The following is a 16,608-nucleotide window of genomic DNA, read 5'->3' as shown; positions in this document are numbered from 1 at the left end:
TGGTCTCGAACTCTTGACTTTATGATCTGCCTGCCTTGGCCTCCCAAAGTGCTGGGATTACAGGCATGAGCCAATGCACTCGGCCTTTTTTTTTTTTTTTTTTTTTTTTGAGATGGAGTTTTACTCTGTTGCGCAGGCTGGAGTGCAGTGGTGTGATCTTGGCTCACTGCAACCACCACCTCCTGGGTTCAAGTGATTCTCCTGCCTCATTCTCTCAAGTAGCTGGGATGACAGGTGCCTGCCACCATGCCTAACTAAATTTTGTAATTTTAGTAGAGACAGGGTTTTGCCATGTTGGCCAGGCTGGTCTCCTGACCTCAGGTGATTCACCTGCTTTGGCCTCCCAAAGTGCTGGGATTACAGGTGTAGCAGGATGAGCCGCAGACAAAACTCCTCAGACACCTGGTTAAAGAAGGAAAGAGCTTTATTCAGCTGGGAGCTTTGGCAGACTTGCATCTCAAAAGTCAAGCTCCCTGAGAGAGAAATTCCTGCCCCTTTTAAGGGCTTACAACCTTAAGGGGGGGTCCACGTGAAAGGGTCATGATTGATTGATTTAGCAAGCATGCGGATATGTAACTGGGGCTGCATGCATCGGTAATCAGGACAGGACAGAACAGTAAGTTTTACAATGCTTTCTTATACAATGAGTGGAATCTATAGATAATACAAGTAGTTAGGTCAGAGGTTGATTTTTAACTACCAGGCCTAGGGTGCGGCACCAGGCTATTTGACTATTGATTTCATTTCTGCCTTTTCTTTAACTTCTACTTCCTCTTTTTTTTTCTTGAGGCAGAAGACAATAAGAGAGGTGGTCTCCTTCCTTATTCCCCCCTTTGAGAATTTCACTTATTAGTAGGAGTTCTCACTTTCATCCTCACTACCTAGGTCCTCCTCCAAGACAGATCAAAGTGGTTTATGTAATACACTGGTGCTGAAGCATTTTGGTGGACCACAATAGCAACAAAGTTTCTTAATATTTGAAGGAGCACAGGTAGCATGCAAGGGAGCAACAAGCAAGTTCTTATTACTAGCAATATACTTACCACGAGGGTTTTAAATTTTTTTATAGCTGGAAACTATTTTTTAAATAAAGACCTAAGATTAAACCTGTGCTAAACCTGTACAGACACATGTGCTAACTTTGTCATGTCTTTAACTATATTTTCAACCACTTGTTCTTGATCATTTGTTTGCAGACAGCAATTGGTTAAGTTGAATTTTTCAGACTCTTTCTTCAGCTGCCAGCAAATAGTTTAAGGCCAGTTTATTTTGATAGATGGCATTTTTCACTTGGATTTCCTGCCGGGCTAAAACAGTTAAAGCTCTGCCAGTTTTATTATAATATTGCTGTCCTAAGCAGGTTAGTTCTTTTACCCTGTTTGTTAAAAACCTTTTTCTAGCGAGCAACACAGTATCTCTTAATAATAGAAGTTTTTAAGAGCCAGACACTTGAACTTGTGGGTGTCTGTTTGGGGAAAGAGTCAGTTAAAGTTATTTTGAGGCATTAATTTTTTTGCTTTTTAAGGCCATTGGTCTCCTATGTTACTTATTCCATAAACATAATATGAGGAAATGCCTAGGCTGCTGGCAATGTTGTCAGCCAGCTGAGCAAATAGGTTTTTGGCTAAACGAGGAGGCTTTGGTAACTTCTGGGATATATGCTTAAAGAATGACTTAAAGACTCGAAATTGCTGCTGGGCTGACTGCTTGGTTCAAGTCCTTTTTAGAATATACAAAGTTATTTTAGCTTTTTGGCCATAGCTTTGTAATGCCATGGAGTAACCTATAGTTTACATAAGTAGATCTGGCTTTAAGATAGTAAGATATATAGGACTGCAAGTGCTTGTTTTACAATTTGGTTTTGCTGGTACTTTGATAAGCAAGACTGACTTTGGCCTCGGTGATGATCGATCAGTGAACTGTGTTTTGTGCAGTTCCAGCAAGCTGTTGCTAGGGCCTTGGAAGGATAAACAGGGGGTGCATACACAATTTTATACTGATAGTTTGTATAGTACTTGTAAGTCAAGGGATTGTGAGATAGGTTGGGTTTATGGATGTTAACTGACAAATATTAAAGTATATGTATATAACCCCCTCCACTGCGGAGAGAGGCTTGGGTTTGACTTATAAGACTTCTTCCCTTTGACTCAGTATGAATCTTAAACGAAGTCCTAGGTAAAGACTTAGGGTCATAGCATATAGAAAGCTGGCCATTTCCTGGGTCACAGATTGAATATGTGGTTTGATTATAAGTACAAGTTCCTAAGTGAGTCCCTGTACACTTACAATAAGTATAGTACAATAGGGTTTTAGTTATACTGTTTTTTGATCAAGTAGTATGTGTACAGTGGGGACACCCTTCTATAGGTGTTTTTTTCTAGCATGGTTAAGGGAGGTAAAAACAACAAAACAATGTACAGCATATTTATATCCAGCAAGGACAAAAGAGGTCCTGACCTGGGAAAGGAGGTTGAGCACAGTGACAGAACAATAGGAAAACAGTTAGTATACAGGAAAACCACTGGTCTTAAGATTTGTAACTACATTTACTTGCTTGACGAGTTCTCAAGCTTCATCTGTGCATAGACTAGTCAGCTTCTGGTGTGTGACTGGAGCAGGGCATGTTGTTTCCTCAAACTTCAGCCGTGCGTAGACTGGTCAGCCTCCAGAGTGACCAGAGCAGGGCTGTTGTCCTCAGCAGCAGCTTGGTCTCGTCTTAGAATCAGTTGGGTTGGATGATCTGGGTCCTGCTGGCTGGTTTACTTGTCCTGAGCTGCCAGTTTTAGCTGACTGTGGTGGATCCAAGATACAACACCTGGACTTTTAACAGCAGTGGGAGTGGACAAGATTACAATATAGGGCCCATCCTATATGCATCTTAGAGAAGTTAGATTCTACTTTTTAACCTAAGCAGAGTTACTAGATTTAAAGGGGTGTCAGGCTTACAGGCATTTTTTTCATATGCCTAATTATGAACACTTTGTATGGCTATTCCTAAAGCCTGCATTTGCTTTCTTTTTTTGTTTTGTTTTTGTTTTTTTTTTTTGAGACTGAGTCTTGCTCTTGTTGACAGGCTGGAGTGCAATGGTGCAATCTCAGCTCCCCACAACCTCCGCCTCCCAGGTTCAAGCAATTCTCCTGCCTCAGCCTCCCAAGTAGCTGGGATTACAGGCATACACTACCATGCCCGGCAACTTTTGTAATTTTAGTAGAGACAGGGTTTCTCCATGTCGAGGCTGGTCTCGAACTCCTGACCTCAGGTGACCCGCCCGCCTCAGCCTCCCAAAGTGCTGGGATTATAGGCGTCAGCCACCGCACCCGGCCTGCATTTGCTGTCTTAAGGTTAATTCCCTTAGTTCCCGGAGGTCACCTCTAATTTGACCTATGATTTGGGGTGGCCGACAGAACAAAATCTTATAGGGCAGATACCCAGTTTGTTTGGTGGGGGTGCACCTGACTTGGAGGAGGACCATAGGCAAAAACCTGATTTTATCTCAGATGAATTTCTTGGCAATATTTCTTCAGTAACTGCTTGAGTGTCCGGTTCACACATTTTACTTTTTCCTGAACTTTGCGGCTGATAGGCTGTATGTAACTTCCATTTTATTTTTAACAGTCTTGTTAAATCTTGCACTATTTCAGCTATAAATTGCCAGCCCATTGTTTGACTTTAAAGCCAGAGGCAGTCCAAACCTGGGGATAATAGATTTTAGCAATACTTTAGTCACTTCTCATGCTTTTTTGTCGTGGTGGGGAAAGCCTTAAGTCACCCTGAAAAGGTGCAAACAAGCACTAGCATGTACTGATAGCCTCTGAAACAGGGCAGTTCTGTAAAGTTTTTAAGAAAGTTTTCACAAGGCATGGCTCCTTCTTCTGTTTACTTTCCTAGAGGAGGGTTTTTCTTTTTCCCCCTTTGTAACTTCAACTAGTGGTTTAGCCATTATAGTGAGAAATTGGACTCCAGATACAGCAGAATTTTGCTGCCTTTAACTTTTAGTGTGACAATGGGTTCCTGGAAGCCTAATGAGAAGGTGCCTGGTCTGTCCTAGTTCTTATAGCTTTCAGCTGCTGCCAGCCCAATCAGATTAGTATTTGGTTTTCCCAAGGTTAGGCAGCCCTTGGCCGATGGCCTCTTTGTCTTGTGGCCTTGGCCATTTTCCTCATTGCCTTTTGAACATTTATTCTTTTCCTTTGCTCTTCTCCCAGCGCCGGTCCTTGGCCCCCTTTTTTTCCAGATAGAGCTGGGCTGGGGAGAGGGACTTAACCCTTGGCGTGCCTAGCTGCCACACTTGCTGCTTTCGTTCTTTCCTGTTTTGTTCCCTGGTTACAGTTTAACATACACCTGGGTGGCCACTTTTATAGACTAGGTGGTATTCATGCCTACAGCTTCTGCTTGATGTTATCCTGGGCTTGCCTTACAAATAAGTATTCACTATATGCTGATTTTCAGCAGCCTCAGAGTTAAATGGGGTGTAAAGCCAGAACGCCTCACAGAGTCTCTTGTAAAACTGACTTAAGCTCTCGTCAGCTCCCTGAAGCACTTCTGAAATCTTCCTTATGTTAGTTGCTTTCCTTCTACCAGCGCTTAGCCTCTCAGAAGTGCCTCTTGGTACCTCTGTAAATGCTGAAGCTGGGTTACATCTTCCGGGTCCCAGTTGGGATCTTGGTCTGGGAACTGACCCTGAGTGGATGCCTGAGCATTTACTGTTTGGGTGAGGGAGAAAGGACAAGATGGAGGAAGGTGAACAAGAAGGCACAATCCATGTTGCTTCCGGGTTCTTCCTCACTGACTTTCCCACCGCTCGGGAAAATGCAGCCGGCGCCCAGGAAGACACAGATCAACCGAGCATGTGCCAGGTGATGTCAATCCGAAGAGATCGAAACTTACCTGGCCATGCCTATGGAGATGCCCCTATCACGCCCTTATCATGCCCACTGCCCTCCCCCTTCCAGTACCAATGCATAAAAGTCCGCTGCTGGCAGGAGCCGGTGTGACTTCTTCGGCCCCTCCTACTTGGGGACCGGAGAACCTCACCCGAGAGTGCCGGCGCGACTTCCCTGGCCCCATACCTGAGGACCGGAGAACCTCGCCCGTGAGTGTGTGCATATTTGCAATAAAAGACTGCTGCTTTCTTATGTACTTTGGCCTCATGTTTAATTATTTAGCTCTCCTAAATTAAGTATTAAATTAAGTATTAAATTAAGACTATTATTAAATTAAATTAAATTAAGACATTTACTACATCTGCTGGTGCATGGGCTTCTAGCCAGTGGAGAGCCGCCTGTGTTATCCTCTGGCACTCTTCAGTGTTAAACAACATTAGGAAAAGCTGCCTGCAATCTGGCTGGGTTGGATCATGTGTCAGAAAGATGGATGGCATCAGATCTATAAGAGCTTGGGGCTTCTCTGTGTAGGAGGGTGTGTGGTGTTTCCAGTTTAGTAGATCAGGGGTTGAAAAGGGCTGATAGATGAAAGTCCGTAAGCCCACCCTGGATGTGGCCCTGGCCATGATAATAGATAGGTCCTTGCATCTCCCTGAGAGGCATTTGCATAGCCTGAGCACGACCAGATCTGAGACTGCCTGCTTGATTATCTTGGCTTGCTTCCCTGGCCTCTCGAGGCTCCAATCCTCACCTTCGAGGTGAGACCTGGGGCGTGTTACCTCTTGAATCTGGTTCCTGGGGGACTGTTTGCCTCAGTAAAGGGGGTAGGCTGGGACATATGAAGGAAGAATTTCTATTACCTCTGGCAGCTCCTGCAAAACTGGCTTCTCTTGCTCTCTTTGGGATTTGTTTTTTTAAACTCTGTACTTGCTGGCGAAGCTGCTCTTACTCTCACTTTTGGATTTTTGCAATAAGCCATTAAACAGGCTGGATTTACGCCAGTCTCGTTTGTGCTATGTTTAACTATGAGTTAATATAAAGGAATTTGATCTGGGTACGCTGGCTGTCCTCCAACCTTGTCACCACCTTAAATACATGGCCAATTTTTCCCTGTCTATATTTCCTTTGGTGGGCCATCCAACACCAAAAGAGAGCCATTCTAATTCACAGAGAGTTTTTACCTTCTGGGGTGGGTGGGCAGGGGGAGGCAGGCGGTTAACTTAACTTTATAATCCTTTGCAAAACTTTTCTTAAGTTTCTGTAACATGCACTCCAATAGAGTCAGTTGTGTTGTTTTGATGACTTTTCTCCTATTCCTCCCTTTACAACGCAGCACATTTACTCTTGCACACTCATTTTTCCTCTAGTTTCGGCCAACTACAACATCCCCTATTACAGGAGTTTTCAGACCTGCTTGGCTTTGGAGAGGTCCTTATTCCCCCTACAACTCTGAGCTGTAAGGCAACTCCTATTAGCCATATGCAGATCGCCACTAGTCTTATCCCCACACTTTCTCGGAGCACACAGTCCACGCTAAGAGATCTGTAACTCCCCACTTCCCAGCTGATAAGCCTAATTAGACCCCTCCATTCACACACTTTCACACTCTTTCAGTGTCTGTGTTGGTAATTGGGATGGCAAGGCACTCTCGCCACAAGAAGGGAAAGAAAAAGGGCAAAGGGTAAAAGGTCACTCACTCATCAAGCAATTCATATCAAACCTGATATGAGTGTGCCGATAAAGGCACGCTCGTTTGTCAAGCAATTTAAACCAAGTCAAAATCAAAACCAAAACCAAAGTGCCAATAAAGGCACGCCATGGGTGATCACGCCACGCTTCCACTCAAATGGAGTGGGAAAGTTCCCAAGACTGGTCTTACCGTGTTCCAGATGTCCGGACTCCAAGTTCCAGTTCCTTCCCGGTGTTCAGCCACTGCGTTGATCCTCCGTGGGGGCCTGCCATGCACTGCTCTGGTGAGGGGTTTCACCCAGGCAATTGTCTACCCTGGAGCACTCTCAGTATCCACGTCGCTAAAGCTGGCCGGAATTCCCCGCAGGGATGCTCCACAGGGCAGGCCTAAGCCGCCTAAGGGACTACCTTGACTGCTCACTAATCACCTTGCTTTCCTAATCACCTGCTTCCTGGCCAGGAAATCAAGAAATGTAGCAGGACGAGCTGCAGACAATACTCCTCAGACACCGGGTTAAAGAAGGAAAGAGCTTTATTCAGCCAGGAGCTTTGGCAGACTTACATCTCAAAAGCTGAGCTTTCCAAGAGAGAAATTCCTGCCCCTTTTAAGGGCTTACAACCCTGGGGTGGGGGGGGGGGTCTACGTGAAAGGGTCATGATTGATTGATTTAGCAAGCATGTGGATATGTAACTGGGGCTGCATGCATTGGTAATCAGGACAGAACAGAACAGTAAGTTTTACAATGCTTTCTTATACAATGTGTGGAATCTATAGATAATACAAGCGGTTAGGTAAGGGGTTGATTTTTAACTACCAAGCCTGGAGTGTGGCACTGGGCTGTTTGACTATTGATTTCATTTCTGCCTTTTCTTTAACTTCTACTTCCTGTTTCTTTTCTTGAGGCAGAAGACAATAAGAGAGGTGGTCTCCTTCCTTACAGGCATTAGCCACCACACCTGGCCCCTTGTTTTTAATTTACAAATGTAGTTAATTTAGCTTTGTAAACCAAAAAGTAACTGAGGCAGATCTCAATCAATTAGGTGTTCATTTTGCCAAGGTTGAAAATATGCTGGGGGAAAAGAAACATAAGCTGCAATAGGACCTGTGACCTGTGCTTTTTCCAAGGAGGATTTTGGGACCTTCAATATTGAAAGGAGAGAGGGCAAGCAGGAGAGGAAAGGGAAAAAAAGGAAGGACAGGTAGGCAATGATACAAATGGTTCCATACTTGTGAGGCTGTGATTGGTCCTCAGCAAATCTACATTTTACATGTGAAAAGAAGGGAGGGGAGGAAGAAGTCAGTTATGTATTCACATCATGTTCAGTAAATCTACATTTTACATAAGCTAAAGTAAGCATGTAAAATTACAGTTACATGTTTGGGAACAAAAGGAAGGCAAATTTTGCATGACTCAATTTCCAAGCTTAATTTTCTTGCGTAGCAGTTTGGGGTCCTGAGATTCTATTTTCTTTCACATTTCTCCCTTGTTATTCACAGTCTTTCAGAGAAAGCATGGTAGAAGAAAATGGGTGTCTGCTCATGGGTTTAGTCTAACCTATTCTGCTAGAATGATTTATTCCTAGAAGATGAGATCCCACATTGCTAGGAAGGCTCGTTCTTAGGGGCTTGTAAAATCTCTTGTCCCATGGAGAAAAATGGAGGCAGGGAGAAAGAAAAAAGGGAAAAAGAGAAACAAAAGGAAGTGACCAAGGCCAGATTATAGAAACAAAAGGAATGCAATCCTGGAAAAGTAATTTAGGATATACTACCGAGAAGTCCATACTTCAGTAGGCAGGCACAAAGATGGGGTGTGTGAGGCTCTGATTAGTGCTCAGTGAATCTACATTTTATAGGTGAAAAGAAGGAAGTAGAGAAAAAGTCTATTATGCATTTGTCTTGCACTCGGTAAATCTACATTGTATGTAAGATAAAGTAAGCTTGTGAAAATACAGTTATCTGCAAATGCTACTATTTCTGCTATTAGACTGCACAGTTTAAGTTTTCTAGCTTCAGTTTACAGGGCTGTGAGAAAAGCACAATTTTAATTTTAATTTCTTTCTTTCTTTTTTTTTTGAGACGGAGTCTTACTCTGTTGCCCAGGCTAGAGTGCAGTGGTGCAATCTCGGCTCACTGCAAGCTCTGCCTCCCAGGTTCATGCTATTCTCCTGCCTCAGCCTCCCGAGTAGCTGAGACTACAGGCGCCCACGACCACACACGGCTAATTTTTTGTATTTTTAGTAGAGATGGGGTTTCACCGTGTTAGCCAGGATTGTCTCAATCTCCTGACGTCGTGATCCACCTGCCTTGGTCTCCCAAAGTGTTGGGATTACAGGTGTGAGCCATCGCACCCAACCAGAAAAGCTGTAAATGTTCAAAAGAAAAGTTTTCTTGACTCTGAAAAACAAAGCAAAAAGAATCAGCAATGTTTCCAACAAAAAAAGTTATAAAAGATTATTTCGGCCGGGCGTGGTGGCTCACACCTGTAATTCCAGCACTTTGGGAGGCCAAGGTGGGTGGATCACAAGGTCAGAGGTTTGAGACCAGTTTGGCTAACATGGTTAAACCCCATTTCTACTAAAAATACAAAAAATTAGGTGGGTGTGGTGATGCGTGTCTGTAATCCCAGCTACTCCAGAGGCTGAGGCAGGAGAATTGCTTGAACCTGGGAGGCGGAGGTTGCAGTGAGCCGAGATCACACCATTGCACTCCAGCCTGAGCAACAGAGCGAGACTCTGTCTCAGAAAAAAAAAAAAGAAAAAGGTTATTTCAGTTTCTGTTACTTCAGTTCCATGCAGTTAACTTGTTTCCTTTGATACTGGGATTAGCAACCCTCATGAACACATCAACTCTCCAATGAGAGTCCTGGAAGTTTTCTCTCTAGTCCAATGACACAATCGTCAAAGTTATCAGAAACCTATATTCTAGAGCACCCATCAGAATCCGTCTCATGAACTTCTCTAGGGAAGCAAGTTTTGGATTGTAACTCATTATATACAGCTTTTTGAGAAGAATAAAAATAAAACAATCATTGTGGATGACAAAAGTCTTATAGTACCATCACTGGTTAAAGACACAATTGACAAGGAAATTTGGTCATTTCTGTGGCATACAACAATTTAACATAATAATATTAATTATTATTACTGGTTGCATATACTAAGACATGAGAATTACAGGAATCTCACACAATTATGGAATATATACTAGTAATACATTTATATAAATGTAACCCAGAGAAAGATAAACATTTTATATTTGGCAATGCTTCCTGTTTGATTTTAACATACCAAGTAGGCTGAATATGCCTCTCTTGGACTTCTAAAAAAGTTGTTTTGAGATCCAAAAACTGTATTTAGAACTCGAAATTTTTATTTTAGAAAGTTGGTCAAGTATCAATGGTTTAAAAACTTGATATCACAAAATAAGATCACAGGCACCCATAAAACAAGTCATTCATTTAGTCAAAAGGATAATTCAAAAGCTTCAAAAAGCAAAAATCTTTACTCTGATAGAGGGGAGACTCAGTTTCTCAAACAATAAGACCTAATAAAGATGACATGAGGCCAATGGAATCTTTCTCTCTTTCTCTCCCTTCTTTCTTTTGTAATTTACTCAAAAGGTAAACAAAAATCTGTTATCATCTCTGATATTATACAAAAATCTTGCTCAAAAGAGAAAATCAAATATTATATTTGAGAAGTCAGTTATTAATGCTAAAGCTAATTTTAATAAAATCTTACAAACAAATCCATCTAATCTCAGTTTGAACATAAGGTAAGATTTCCATAAACCTTTTATAATCTTTTGTAATTTTTTTCTACTTTCTTTATCCATTTAGTCTTACATATCGTTCTTTTCATGTTTTTTTTTTTTTTTTTTTTTTTGGAGACAGGGTCTCGCTGACTTACCTAGGCTGGAGTGCAGTGGCACAAGCTCAGCTCAAAGCAACCTCCACCTCACGGGTTCAAGTGAGTCTTCTGCCTCAGCCTCCTAAGTAGCTGTGATTACAGGTGTGGGCCACCACACCTGGCTAATTTTTGTATTTTTTGGTAGAGACAGAGTTTCACCATGTTGACCAGGCTGGTCTTGAACTCTTGACCTCAAGTGATCCACTCACCTCAGCCTCCCAAAGTGCTGGGATTAGAGGCATGAGCCACCATGCCTGGTCTTCTTTAATTTGAAAAAAACTCCTCGGCTGGGCGTGGTGGCTCATGCCTGTAATCCCAGCACTTTGGGAGGCCAAGTCAGGCAGATTACAAGGTCAGGAATTTGAGATCAGCCTGGCCAACAGAGTTAAACCCTGTCTGTACTAAAAATACAAAAATCAGCTGGGCATGGTGATGTGAACCTGTAGTTCCAGTTACTTGGGAGGCTGAGGCAGGAGAATCGCTTGAACCCGGCAGGTGGAGGTTAATGGTGAGCTGAGATGGTGCCACTGCACTCCAGCCTGGGTAACAGAGCAAGACTCTGTCCCCCACCTCAAAATATAAAATAAAATAAAATCAACCCCTTTAACTAGGCAGAATTGCTTTTCCTTTAACAAAAGCCCTATTTCCATACCTTCTTACGTTTTTACCAAAAATATATTCTACTTTTCTATGCATGTTGCATGTAGAATTATTTATCTTATATCTAGTAATTTAAATTACATATATGAATTGTAATGTTAATTCTTAGTAACTCTTATTTTTAGTGAAAAACCTAGGAGGTAAGCAATTTTAGTTATTACCTCCTGCAGAATGCAGGACAAAGAAAAATATCTGAATCTAGGCCTTTTCATAGTCCCTAAAAGGCTGAAATCTAAAAATAGAAATTTATAGACAAGTTAAACAAGTATCAAAAGTATTACAGAGCAAAGTTTTATACCTTAAAATACCTAGGCTGGGCGTGGTGGCTCACGCCTGTAATCCCAGCCCTTTGGGAGGGCGAGGAGAATGGATCACTTGAGGTCAGGAGTTCGAGACCAGCCTGACTAATGTGATGAAACCCCATCTCTACTACACAAATACAGAATTAGCGGGTGTGATGGTGCACACCTGCAATCCCAGCTACTCAGCAGGCTGAGGCAGGAGAATTGCTTGAATCCTGGAGGCAGATGTTGCAGTGAGCCGGCATCGCACCACTGCACCCCAGCCTGGGCAACAAGAGAGAAACTCTTGTTTGTCCGGTGGGGGGCAGTGGAGGGGTACCTGGCAGAGACAATATCTGACCTAATTCAGACCAAATGTCTAAATTTTGAAGTCATTTCTATTGTATTTCACCAATAATTTAAAAATTATCTTTATATACTGAAGACTACTAAAGTCACATGAACTAAAAGGCATTTGAGTTAAAGTTTCTATTTTTCTGATAAAATATTTGATTTAAGCACTTTCATTTTCTTTTCTTTTCTTTTTTTTTTTTTTGAGACAGAGTTTTGCTCTTGTTGCCCAGGTTGGAGTGCAATGGTGCAAACTCAACTTACTGCAACCTCCACCTGGGTTCAAGCAATTCTCCTGCTTCAGCCTCCAGAGTAGCTAGGATTACAGGCACCCGCCACCACGCCCAGCTAATTTTTTGGATTTTTAGTAGAGACAGGTTTCTTCATGTCGGCCAGGCTGGTCTCGAATTCCTGACCTCAGGTGATCCACCTGCCTCAGTATCCCAAACTGCTAGGATTACAGGTATGAGCCACTGTGCCTGGCCTGCTTTTTCTTTAAGCCAATTTATTAGAGCTCTTCTGTATATTTCGGTAGTGGAACCATCACATATACAAATGACACATATAAATACTTAGACATACAGGCACACAGATAGAAGTAGATCTTATATAAGACTCTTCATTTCCCAGTTTTATTGTTATTTTTATTCTTATTTTTCTCAAGACAGGATCATGCTCTGTCACTCATACTGGAGTACAGTGGCACGATCCTAGCTCACTGTAACCTTGAACTCCTGAGTTCAAGCGATTTTCCTTCCTCAGCCTCCTGAGTAGCCAGTGTTGCAGAATTCTGTCCTTAGTTCAACTAAAACTGGGTTCTTGTCACATGACCAGGAAAGATTAGGCTCATGGACACATTGAGGGGTGAGTAGAGCAGGATTTACTGGGTGAAAAGGAAAAAAGAAAGAAAAAAACTCTCAGAAAATTGAGAGGGAGTCCTGCTAACAGGCCCCCACCTCACAGATTGAATTCCAGGCCACCACACACAAGCTGAAGAGACCAGGCTCCTCCCCGCCTGCCGAAGGTGTGAATTTCTGGAGACTCCACCCTATTCTCCCAGTGTGCAGGTGGGTTGGCGATTCTCTGGCGACCTTTTTTATCTGCATAGATATTTGGCTGTCTCACTAGGACTATAGGTGCACACTGCCATGCCCAGCTAATGTTTTTATTTTTTCTTTTTCTTTTTTTTTTTGAGACGGAGTCTCTCTGTCTCCCAGGCTGGAGTGCAGTGGCGCGATCTCGGCTCACTGCAAACTCCGCCTCCTGGGTTCACGCCATTCTCCTGCCTCAGCTTGCGGAGTAGCTGGGACTACAGGCGCCCGCCACCATACCCGGCTTATTTTTTGTATTTTTAGTAGAGACGGGGTTTCACCGTGTTAGCCAGGATGGTCTCGATCTCCTGACCTCGTGATCCACCCACCTCAGCCTCCCAAAGTGCTGGGATTACAGGTGTGAGCCACCGCGTCCGGCTGTTTTTATTTTTTCTGTGTTACCCAGGCTGGTCTCCAATTGCTGAAGCCAAGCGATCATCTCACCTTAGCTTCTCAAAGTGCTGAAATTACAGGCATGAGCCACCATGCCTGGCCTCATTTGCCAATTTTAAATAGATTTTCTTCTTCTTTTCTTTTCTTTTTTTTTTTTTTTTTGAGACAGAGTCTTGCTCTGTCACCCAGGCTGGAGTGCAGTGATGCAATCTCAGCTCACTGCAACCTCCGCCTCCCAGGTTCAAGCGATTCTCCTGCCTCAGCCTCCTGAGTAGCTGGGACTACAGTTCTCTGCCACTACGCCCGGCTAATTTTTTAATTTTTAGCAGAGACGGAGTTTCACTGTGTTATCCAGGATGGTCTCAATCTCCTGACCTTGTGATCCGCCTGCCTTGGCCTACGAAAGTGCTGGGATTACAGGTGTGAGCCACCGCCCCCGGTCTATTATAGGATCTGATAAGGAGATCAATTGCATTTAGATGGGAGCTTTTAATTTGGTCTGTGTCTTTTAACTGGACCATTGAACTCAGGGTGGAGCCCACACTGATTTTTGGGTCCCCAAAAAGAGAGCAATGGCATGGGAACCTGGTCATGCAATATGTTCAGTGTGTTTTCTACAAAAACATTCTCTCAAGGCTGGTGGGCAACCCAGTACCCATCAGCCCACTCTCTGTGATCAGCCGTTTCCCAGCCATTATATACGCCAAAGTCAAGTTTTCTCACAATACGAAGTGATTTCTGATCCCCTTCAAAGCCAAAATCAGGTCAGGCAATGCAAAGGAACAGAGTTTTAGATCTGAGAGGATTTTGTTTTCTCTTGGATTCCCTCTTGGGATTCCCTGAGGAAAAAACAGCAGTTTTTCACAAAAATGAGTCCGTGGTGCCTTTTGTATTTTTCTTAAGGGATCCTAGGCTATTAGAATTTTATTTTATTTTATTTTTTCCTTGTGCAGCACCAAAGTTGGCAAAAGGAAGGAGGGGCTGATAGAAATAAATAGGGGAGGCCGGGCGCGGTGGCTCATGCCTGTAATCCCAGTACTTTGGGAGGCTGAGGTGGGTGGATCACTAGGTCAGGAGTTCGAGACCATCCTCGCCAACGTAGTGAAACCCCTGTCTCTACTAAAAATACAAAAATTAGCTGGGTGTGGCGGCAGGCGCCTGTAGTCCCAGCAACTTGGGAGGCTGAGGCGGGAGAATCGCTTGAACCTGGGAGGTGGAGGTTGCAGTGAGGTGAGACCACACCATTGTACTCCAGCCTGGGTGACAGAGTGAGACTCTCTCAAAAACAACAACAACAACAACAACAAACCAGAAAGAAACAGGGAAACAGAGGGAGTGCATGTGGCTAGCAGGGCTAGCAGGGGGTTGAAAAAGAGACATTCAGTTGACTGAGAAATGTTTACACAGGGAGAAAAGAGACCTTAAAGCAGTGTGTACACACTGAAGTCTAAAATATCGGTTTTAATTAGTCAAAGTTTGACTATAGAGCTCTAAAAAAATCCTTTCAAATCTCTTATTACCAGATTTTAGCCAGGAGGAACAGTTGATATTCCTGGCTTTTCACCTTCTTTACCAAAAGGTATCCTCCCAAGTGCCTTAACCAAAGTTATGACTATTAGGCCACAAGGTGGATGGCCCTTAGTTGTTCCCTGATAAGGTGGCAAACCTGAGCCATGGCAGAAATGTTTAATTTTTTTTTTTTTTTAGTCTTGCTCTGTTGCCCAGGCTGCAGCGCAGTGGTGTGATCTCGGCTCACTGCAACCTCCGCCTCCCAGGTGCAAGGGATTCTCCTGCCTCAGCCTCCTGAGTAGCTGGGACTACAGGTACCCACCACCACACCTGGCTAATTTTTGTATTTTTGGTAGAGACAGGGTTTCACCATGTTGGCCAGGCTGGTCTCAATCTCTTGATCTCGTGATCCACCGGCCTCGGCCTCCCAAAGTGCTGTGATAACAGGCGTGAGCCATCGCGCCCGGCTGAGAAGTGTTTAATTTTTACTACCAGAAGTGTTTGAAGTCAGATTTTTTTGCTGTTAATTTAGTCAAGGGAATTTTGGAAGGCTAGCCATGACACTACTATGTGTCCTTTTAAGACCTGATGTTTTCATTAATTGTTTAGGTTAAGAGATCTCTGAAATCTTTAAAGGAATAGCGCACAGAGAGAGGCTGGGAAGGTGTGCCTGTTATAAAAATGAAACCTCTCAGGTAGTCAAATTTTATCTTTTTTAGCCAGCTGGGGGTTTTACAGGTGCAACCTGACTTTCTGCAGCTGTGGGCTTTCCAGTATAGCTCCTGGGCCAGGGATCTCTATCTGCTCCCCAGAGGCTTGTACCTAGACACGGAGCTCCCTGGGCTTCTCAGTACAGGTGGGCCTAAACTAATGGGCTAGAAACGGAGAAAGGGAGGTAGACTTTCCCACTTACAGCCAGACCCTGCAGCACAGCTTTTCAGGGCCTCAGTCCCCCTGCCCTGGCTGATGCTCCCTCCCTACTCCCCTTACCAGGGCCCTGGCCCCACCACACAGCTGAGCTGGCCCAAGCCAAAGAGTTGCTGGAGCAGCAGCTGGAATGGATCAGGCCCTGCTGGAGGGGTTGGGAGGCCCAGGCCCTGGTGCTCAAGATCCAGAAGCTGAAGGAACAGATGAGGAGGCACCAAGAGAGCCTGGAAGGAGACACCCAAGCTTCCCACCAGTGCCCATGGCACCCTCCATCCTTGGAAATACTGTGCACCACCCCCCGGAACCCTGGGATCAGAAACATCCCAGCTGCTCCCAGGCCACGGGGAAAATGGAAGACACCACAAAAGGCCAGAAGTTGGCAGTGTGATGGTTAATACTGAGTGTCAACTTGGTTGGATTGAAGGATGCAAAGAGTTGATTCTGGGTGTGTCTGTGAGGGTGTTGCCAAAAGAGATTAACATTTGAGTCAGTGGACGGGGAAAGGCAGACCCACCCTCAATCTGGGTGGGCAGCATCTAATCAGCTGCCAGTGTGGCCAGAATATAAAGCAGGGAGAAAAATATGAAAAGGCTAGACCGGCCTCCCAGCCTACATCTTTCTCCCATGATGCATACTTCCTGCCCTCGAACATCGAACTCCAAGTTCTTCAGCTTTAGGACTCAGACTGGCTTCCCTGCTCCTCAGCTTGCAGGCAACCTATTGTGGGACCAAGTGATCATGTGAGTTAACACTACTTAATAAATCCCCCTTTATATATATGTTTATTCTGTTAGTTCTAGAGAACCCTACTACCTAGTGAGGAGCCAGGGCTCTGCAGTCTCAGTCCCATCCCTCCTTTGACCTCACAGCAGTGTACCTCAGCCTTACAGGAATTTACCCTGGATCGTGTCCTA

The 16,608-nt window shown here is 44.0% G+C and overlaps 1 long non-coding RNA gene across 1 annotated transcript; it reads right to left on the bottom strand.

Annotated features, from left to right (window-relative positions):
* Nucleotides 1–406: 406 nt before the first annotated feature.
* On the bottom strand, nucleotides 407–7,048 carry LOC144340498 (uncharacterized). Its single transcript, XR_013416681.1, has 2 exons — nucleotides 6,764–7,048; nucleotides 407–2,820 (listed from the first exon to the last, which is right to left on the bottom strand). It is a non-coding gene; the product is annotated as an uncharacterized LOC144340498 (long non-coding RNA).
* Nucleotides 7,049–16,608: the final 9,560 nt, after the last annotated feature.

This window comes from Macaca mulatta, chromosome 4 (genome assembly GCF_049350105.2).
Source record: "Macaca mulatta isolate MMU2019108-1 chromosome 4, T2T-MMU8v2.0, whole genome shotgun sequence".
In the NCBI taxonomy this organism is placed as follows: domain Eukaryota; kingdom Metazoa; phylum Chordata; class Mammalia; order Primates; family Cercopithecidae; genus Macaca; species Macaca mulatta.
This window is presented reverse-complemented; position numbering and strand designations above follow the sequence as displayed.